Source organism: Filicampus tigris, chromosome 11 (assembly GCF_054856515.1).
Source record: "Filicampus tigris isolate MCC_2025a chromosome 11, RoL_Ftig_1.0, whole genome shotgun sequence".
NCBI lineage: Eukaryota > Metazoa > Chordata > Actinopteri > Syngnathiformes > Syngnathidae > Filicampus > Filicampus tigris.
In genome coordinates, this window is record NC_141227.1 from 1,122,501 (window position 1) to 1,130,000 (window position 7,500).

At 41.5% G+C, this 7,500-nt stretch overlaps 1 protein-coding gene across 3 annotated transcripts in view; it reads right to left on the bottom strand.

Annotated features, from left to right (window-relative positions):
* aprt (adenine phosphoribosyltransferase) overlaps nucleotides 1–7,500 on the bottom strand; it is a 61,675-nt gene that overhangs the window by 53,066 nt on the left and 1,109 nt on the right. The window lies entirely within an intron of this gene.

The window sequence follows — 7,500 nt, forward strand, 5'->3', positions numbered from 1 at the left end:
CTTTCTCACACCAATGTACATATACATACATATACATATATATATATACTAGGGCTGCCACAAAGGATTTTTTTGGTAGTCGACTAATCACAAACAGTAGTCGCGATTAGTCGACTAATCGGATCATATGTAAATTGCGGTATGTCGCACCAGCAAGCAGCTGCTCTTATATAACCATAATTAATTTACAGTTTGATTCTTTATGTATGTACAAATTAATGAGATGATACACCATTCAACTTTGATTCAAGAACCACGTGGTTCATTATTTGATTGACTTACCAACAAACTATTTGATTAAAAAAATAAAGTGAAAGAAGTGTTATTTAAACTAGTGCATATGTATTATCCAATCGCTGCTCAGCTTCCAAAAACACGTCAGCGGTGATTGTTCGTTAGCTGAGCCCTGAGCAGTTGTGATGTCATTTTCAATCGACAGATGTGACAAAATGGCCGCCCCCACAGATGACTAAAAACTTATTCCACAAACAGAATATTTATCAGAAGGCCTTGTTTCAACTAGTGGGCTTGCATAGAACATATTCTTGAAAAAAATATGTTTGGGTTGACTTCCACTTTAATTCCTGTCAGCCGATATGCACGGACTCGTACCCTGAAATGTGCGCAGGTCAGCGGTGATTGGTCGTTAGCTGAGCCCTGAGCAGTTGTGATGTCATTTTCAGTTGACAGAAGTGACAAAATGGCCACCCCCACAAATGACTAAAAACTTATTCCACAAACAGAATATTTATCAGAAGGCCTTGTTTCAACTAGTGGGCTTGCATAGAACATATTCTTGAAAAAAATATGTTTGGGTTGACTTCCTCTTTAATTCCTGGCAGCCGATATACACAGACTCGTACCCTGAAATGTGCGCAGGTCAGCGGTGATTGGTCATTAGCTGAGCCCTGAGCAGTTGTGATGTCATTTTCAGTTGACAGAAGTGACAAAATGGCCACCCCGACAGATGATTAAAAACTTATTCCACAAACAGAATATTTATCAGAAGGCCTTGTTTCAACTAGCGGGCTTGCATAGACATATTCTTGAAAAAAATATGTTTGGGTTGACTTCCCTTTTAATTCCTGTCAGCTGATATACACGGACCCGTACCCTGAAATGTGCGCTAGATGTTTGCAGTTTTTCATTGACAAGGTTGCTAGAGCTAGGGCTCTCGTTTCGAACGCCACATTTGACCCCTCTGTCCACGTTCCTTGTTCCGCAGTGTTCGATTCCATTGAGGTGGTTTCCTTGACATTTTTGGAGGATGTGGTTTGCCATATTAAGCCATCTGGTTTCGCTTATGACTCCGTTCCTCCTCACTTCTTTAAGGAGGTTCTTGGTGAATCGGTTTTGACCATTATCAACGGCAGCCTGTCTTCTAGTGTAGTCCCCCAAAATGTTAAACATGCTGTAGTGCAGGCCAAGTCCAATCCTCAAGAGCCAATATCCAGCCTGTTTTAGGTTTATCCCTACGGCAATACACCTGATTCAAATGATCAGCTGATCAGCAAGATTTGCAAAAGCCTTATAATATTATGATTATTTTTACATCTTCGATTGAAACAGTAAATAATAATAAACTCTGCCTGTGTTAACGCCACATGTCTAAGCTCTCTAATTCTTTTGGAATTATGTTTCTGTCTGCTACAGGGGCTGAGATATTACTTATTATCTAAGTGTTGAATTTCTGGGACAACTTTTCAAACATTTTCAAGGGTAATTCCAAAGGACCTAAGGTTTTGGGGAGCTGTTGAGCCAGGCGCTTTAGGCCTTAATGGGTTAAGGCAGGGGTCCCCTACCACCGGGCCGTGGAATGGTACTAGGCCGCAGGCCTCTTTGGACCAAGCCGCGGCACCCCAAGCATGCCTCGTTGTCTCCGGCGCGTAACGCTAAATCTATGCTAAACATTATGCTAAACGCACAAGCTAGCAAACAAATAAACAATGAGTACATGTATTTGGAAAGTCCGCGAACCCCCTCCCAGTATACCAAGTTGTCTCCGGCGCGTAACACTTACGCTAAACGCACAAGCTAGCGAACGAGTAAACGTAATGAGTACACGTATTTGGAAAGTCTGTGGCGGCGTGCAAAACACCCGTGGCGCTGACTGTGAAGAGTTACAGGGCCACGAACGGTATAGACTTGTATGAACCGGTCCGTGGCAGAAAAAAGGTTGGGGACCGCTGATTTAAGGTACACATGCAGCAAAGCAACGTCTCAGGAAGGAACAGGAACTGCTAGGGCAATAACTTGAAAGGGGTATGAGTAAGGAGAGCATGGAAATGTGAACTTTGAGAGAAACTTAGCGCTACATCTTAGTTTTTTTGGAGAAGATAGTGTGGGGTTCTCAAGCTGTGGAGTTTAGTCTGAAGTTTGTCTTAAAACAGCTTACCTTAACCCATTAAGGACGGGAGCGCATAACCGCTTTTCTACCACTAAAGGCGGGAGCGCTGTTGCATGTTTCTCCCTTTAAAACCAGAGAGCGTATATGTCATTTTCCTTTCCAATCCAATTCTCGGTCTCTTAGCCAATGAAATGCATCAGAATTAGGCCTGCACGATGTGTCTTTTGAACATCGCGATTGCGATGTACGCATGCGCGATAGTCACATCGTAGGACATGCTATGTTTTAACTTTTTTTTTCTTATGCTACGTTCACACCAAACGCGAAAGAAGCGTTCCGAGTCGCTTGATTCGCTCGCGTTTGACCGCGGGAAATTTGAAACCTGAAATGCTGGAGCCGCTCATTCGCTCACAGCGGAGAGCGGAGGGGCTTCGCTTGGTAGTAGACTACGACAGCATTTTTCAACATCATAATCAAATGGCCGACACACTGAGGACGACCCAGAACACGCTGGAGAGACTATGTCTCCCGGCTTGCCTGGGAACGCCTTGGGATCCTTCCGGATGAGCTAGAGGATGTTGCTGGGGAGAGGGAAGTCTGGGCTTCCCTGCTGAAGCTGCTGCCTCCGCGACCCGACTTCGGATAAGCGGGAGATAATGGATGGATGGATGGACTATGCTAATGCTAACAATATTGCCATCTTGGTAAAGTTCAAGAACTGTAAAAAAAAAAAAAAAAAAAAGCCACCATTTGGCTGTGTGTGACGCAGTATGCCCGATGCTGATTGGCTGCCGCAGTACGCCCGATGCTGATTGGCTGTCGCAGTTTCCCCGATACTGATTGGCTGCCGCAGTATGACCAATGGTGATAGGCTGCCGCGGAGTGGCGAAAAAAGTTGACTTGATACGCGATGTATGGGACTAATGGATGGATTTTCGGTGCTTCGCTCCGCGTCCCACCGCTCCAAACGCATCATTCGCCCTGCCCGGCGCGCAACCACGCCCGCCCACGCAAACTGCATTGACTCCAACACAAACGCGCCGCCAGAAACGCATCATTCACGTTTGGTGTGAACGTAGCATTAGAACACGCAAACTTTTGTTTTCCTTCAAAAAAGCAGCAAGCGACTCCGTGCTCTGACACAGCCTGTCTCGCTCAACCCCCTCCTTTCCTGCCAATCAATCACCGGCTCCTCCTCCTCCACTCTGCTGTCTGCTCAAACACTAACAGACGAGGAGAGGAGCGTCAGAAGCGGCAGTGGATTTCAGTCCCAAAAAGAAAGTCAACATCCAAAATATGAAAGTGTTTCGGCTATAAAAAGGAAGATTCAGAACAACAAAACATCCTTTGCCAACAGTGCCTGACCGTTGTTGCTGCAATCGCCGTCACAAGGTCCTGTATGAGCAGTTCAAACTAAGAAGTGGGACCCGAGGTGAAACTTCATCTACTCGAAAAACAATTAACAGACACCTTCGCCAGCATAACTCCTTATGATAATAAGTCCAAACAGCACCGACAAATCACGGATGCAATATGTTTTACAGACCGTTTTAGTTATTGTTATATTTTTGTGAACAACTCAGGGGACTAATGCACCTGCTCATCAATTTTTAATATTTTTGTTCTATTAATTTGTTTACAACTTTGCTGCAGCTTCACAAAGTTTTTTTTATCTTAATGTTATATTTTTGTAAACAACTCAGGCGCTAGTACGCCTGCTTTTTAATTTTTTAATATTTTATAGTTTAGTTTAAAGGTGTCTGCTGCTGCTTTAGAGGTTTTTTATTTTCTTCTATTTTTTTAAATGACTCAAGGGTCTAGTGCACCTGTCCTTTTTATTTTTTTGTTTAAAATATGTTTAATATTTTGCTGCTGTTTACATTGAAGTGTGAAATACAATGTTGAATAATCTATTATGTTACAGAGACATGACCGCTGTGATCCCTTTTATATACAACAATCATCATTCACAGATGAACCCCCTTAGTCTGGATTAAATGATATTATATTAGAGAGATGTCTCACGAGGGGCTTCAGGCTTTAATGGGTTAACTAGAATCCCAGATTGCATTTTATCCAAAGGACCTTGTTGATGTTATTGTGCAAAGAGAAAGTTAAGGCATGATTAAATCCCGCGACCGTGCTTCTTCATTGTTTTTAAAAGTAGAAAGTAGAAAGGCAACGAAGAAGGAATCAATGAAGAATCAGCGGCAGCAACAGTTTCATTTTCGCTTTGCACAACAACAACGACGACGACAAGCATTTAAAAGTGCAGGATTGTACCTTTGGACAAAATGTACTATGGCATTCTAGTTAAGGTCAATTTTATGATAAAAATGTAAACTTTAACGTAGTTATTAGCGAACATTCCGTCATAATCGTCCGCTGTCGCGGTTGAAACTCACGTTCCTCTCACAGCCTGCTTGGTATTTATTCTTCAATTGGCATTTTTAAAGTTAAATTTATTGTATGACAAGTATTTAGAAGGGTGGGAACCATGTCGGGTGGTTCGCAATGGCATCACAGAGGCGTAAATCCCCCCAAAATAAACATTTGAAATAAATACAATACAAAATTAAAACAACCAATAATAATCATAATAATTCAACCTCTACTTCACGGTTTTTCACCTATCGGATGGAGTTCTGGTCCCCATTCACCACAATAAACGAGGGATCACTGTACAGTACTTATGCATCACTGTTGCTCAAGGAATTGCAAAGTAGTAGAAAATGTAAAGCAGCATTGGACAAGAAATCAACCTTAATAAAAAAATTTCACAACTCTTTTGATGAAACATTGACTTACAAGTACAGTAGTTGAATGGGACATCATGCTCTGAGGGGGTCTGTATCGTTTTTACTGGCACAAAGCAACTTTGAGGAGGATGGGATCAACCCTGGCACACAAAAACATACAAATGTCCTGAATTGCTTTACGGCATACTCACCTCCTCCTTTCGCTATAAGGATGGCTCAGGATTTCACGACACTACGCGCTGGCACGCATGGGAAATGTGGTTGATTTTTTGTCAAAACACTACCGCTTTTGTTCACATGGCACCACCATAATCAACAAAAACTGACATATGACACAGTGTTGCTTTAAGGGCACACACTGTAAATCAAGTAGCAAAGTGAGTATCGCTGGACTTTGGTTGAAAACCTCCACTTATATATATACTAATGACAGTCCACATTTGCTCTCTTTGCTGATGCAACGTTAAAGGCTTTTTATTTCCGAAAAAACTAAGTGATGAATTTGGAGACACAAGATTCATGCCCGATCCCAGCGATTTCACTCATTTTCACTATATTACTGATAAAAGACTACATTTTGCAGAAGGTGTTTAGAAAGCAGTGTAGCAAAGAATACTCAACAATAGAAAAAAAATAATAATTCACGGGTCGCGTCGCACATGCATGAGTAGAGGATTTTTTTTAAAATGCACAAATTTTAAGGGCAAAATGCCACCATTTAGGGCCAGTGCAAATGGTCAAAAACATCTAGAAAAAAACAGCTGTACAGACACTTATGTGGTTCATATTGTCCATTATGTTCAATTAGCCTTGCTAATTTTGCTGAGAATAATAAAAATATATAAAATCTATTAATCTAACATTACAACCTACAATAAAAAGAGACAAAATGCCAGTTATTTGACAGACTCCCTTTGGCCTACATTAAGTCAAGCTAATTTATTCATTCCTTCTACTTATTCATTGCTGTAACTAAAACCTTATATAAGAATCCTTTAGAGATACATTTAACTATATTTTGCTATCTAAGAGACAACTAAACGCGAACTTTTGACATGAACCTTCATTTAAAACTAAAAGCTACCAAGAGATGCTTCCGTTCATCAAGGTCCTCGTGAGCGTCGAGGTAGCCACAAGCCGCGCATACCCTAATTGCTTTTTTTTGCCCCTTCGTGTCGCGGGTTCAAATATCGCTCACTACCTTTATATTTTTTGCGATGTTTACAATTTGAACAGCTATGCAGTTGAACAATTTTGATTGAAATAGGGCCCCTGCACCGCATTATCATGCCGCCATCATCCGCCAAGTTGGGAGCTACGGTGAATGTGAGTACATTAAAGGCTGTATGTTTGTCGATTCAAAGTCATGTTAAAATGCAAGAAATTGGCGGGGTTTTACAAGGATAAATGAGACACTGACACAAAAGACCGATATCTTGCAAAAATAGATATTGTAAATGGTTTGGATCCCTACAGAATTCCCAAAACTGAGTGGAGCTACGAACCGGACCTACTTAAGTTACACAAATGCACGTACTTATTCCCTTTTTAACAGTGTATGTGATCGTTGATCATTTCTTCTTTCCTTTTACCTCACTCAGTGAGTGCATGCACGTATGTGACTAAAAGAAAGCAAGAGGATTCTAAGCTTTATTTTTAATTTACCGCTATGAAAATGTACGCAGCATACTCTCGCCCAAGACGGAAGGTTGTTTATGGTGAAATGTTTTCATCTTACAGCTGATAACCAAGCCATCCGATTTCATTTTGACATGTCCGAAACGAGTGTTCCCTCTGTCTTCCGTCAAGCAGGAAACCTATAAAAACTCAGTCCGTTGTTACAGTTTCATCCTTTGAGATCGTGGGTGGCATTGCTGCACCCCCCAACACAGCAACGGTTCACAATGTTTGTATATTTCGGCGTCTAAATCAAGCGTGAAAAACCCCCCGGTAGCGACGTCAGCGTCAGGTGGCTTTTATTTTGAAATGACACATCAGATTTGGATCGGACCACTTTTGTTGGACATCTGGGGTGGTCTAGTGTCCTCCAGACTTGGTCTGGTATCACGATAGCTAAAGAATACGTTTTAATCATTTATTAACATCAGGTCTAATGACAGTGAAATATGTATATTTCAGGGGACTTTTATTCTGAAATGCCACACCAGATTTGGATGGGACCACTTTTGTTGGACAGCTGGGGTGGTCTAATATACCCCAGAACTGGTCTGATATCACGATAGCTAAAGCATAATTTTTAATCATTCTTTAAAATCAGGCCTGATGACAGTGAAAAGTGTATATTTCAGGGGGCTTTTATTTTGAAATGCCACATCAGATTTGGATGGGACCACTTTTTATGGACATCTGGGATGGTCCAGCGTCCTCCATAAC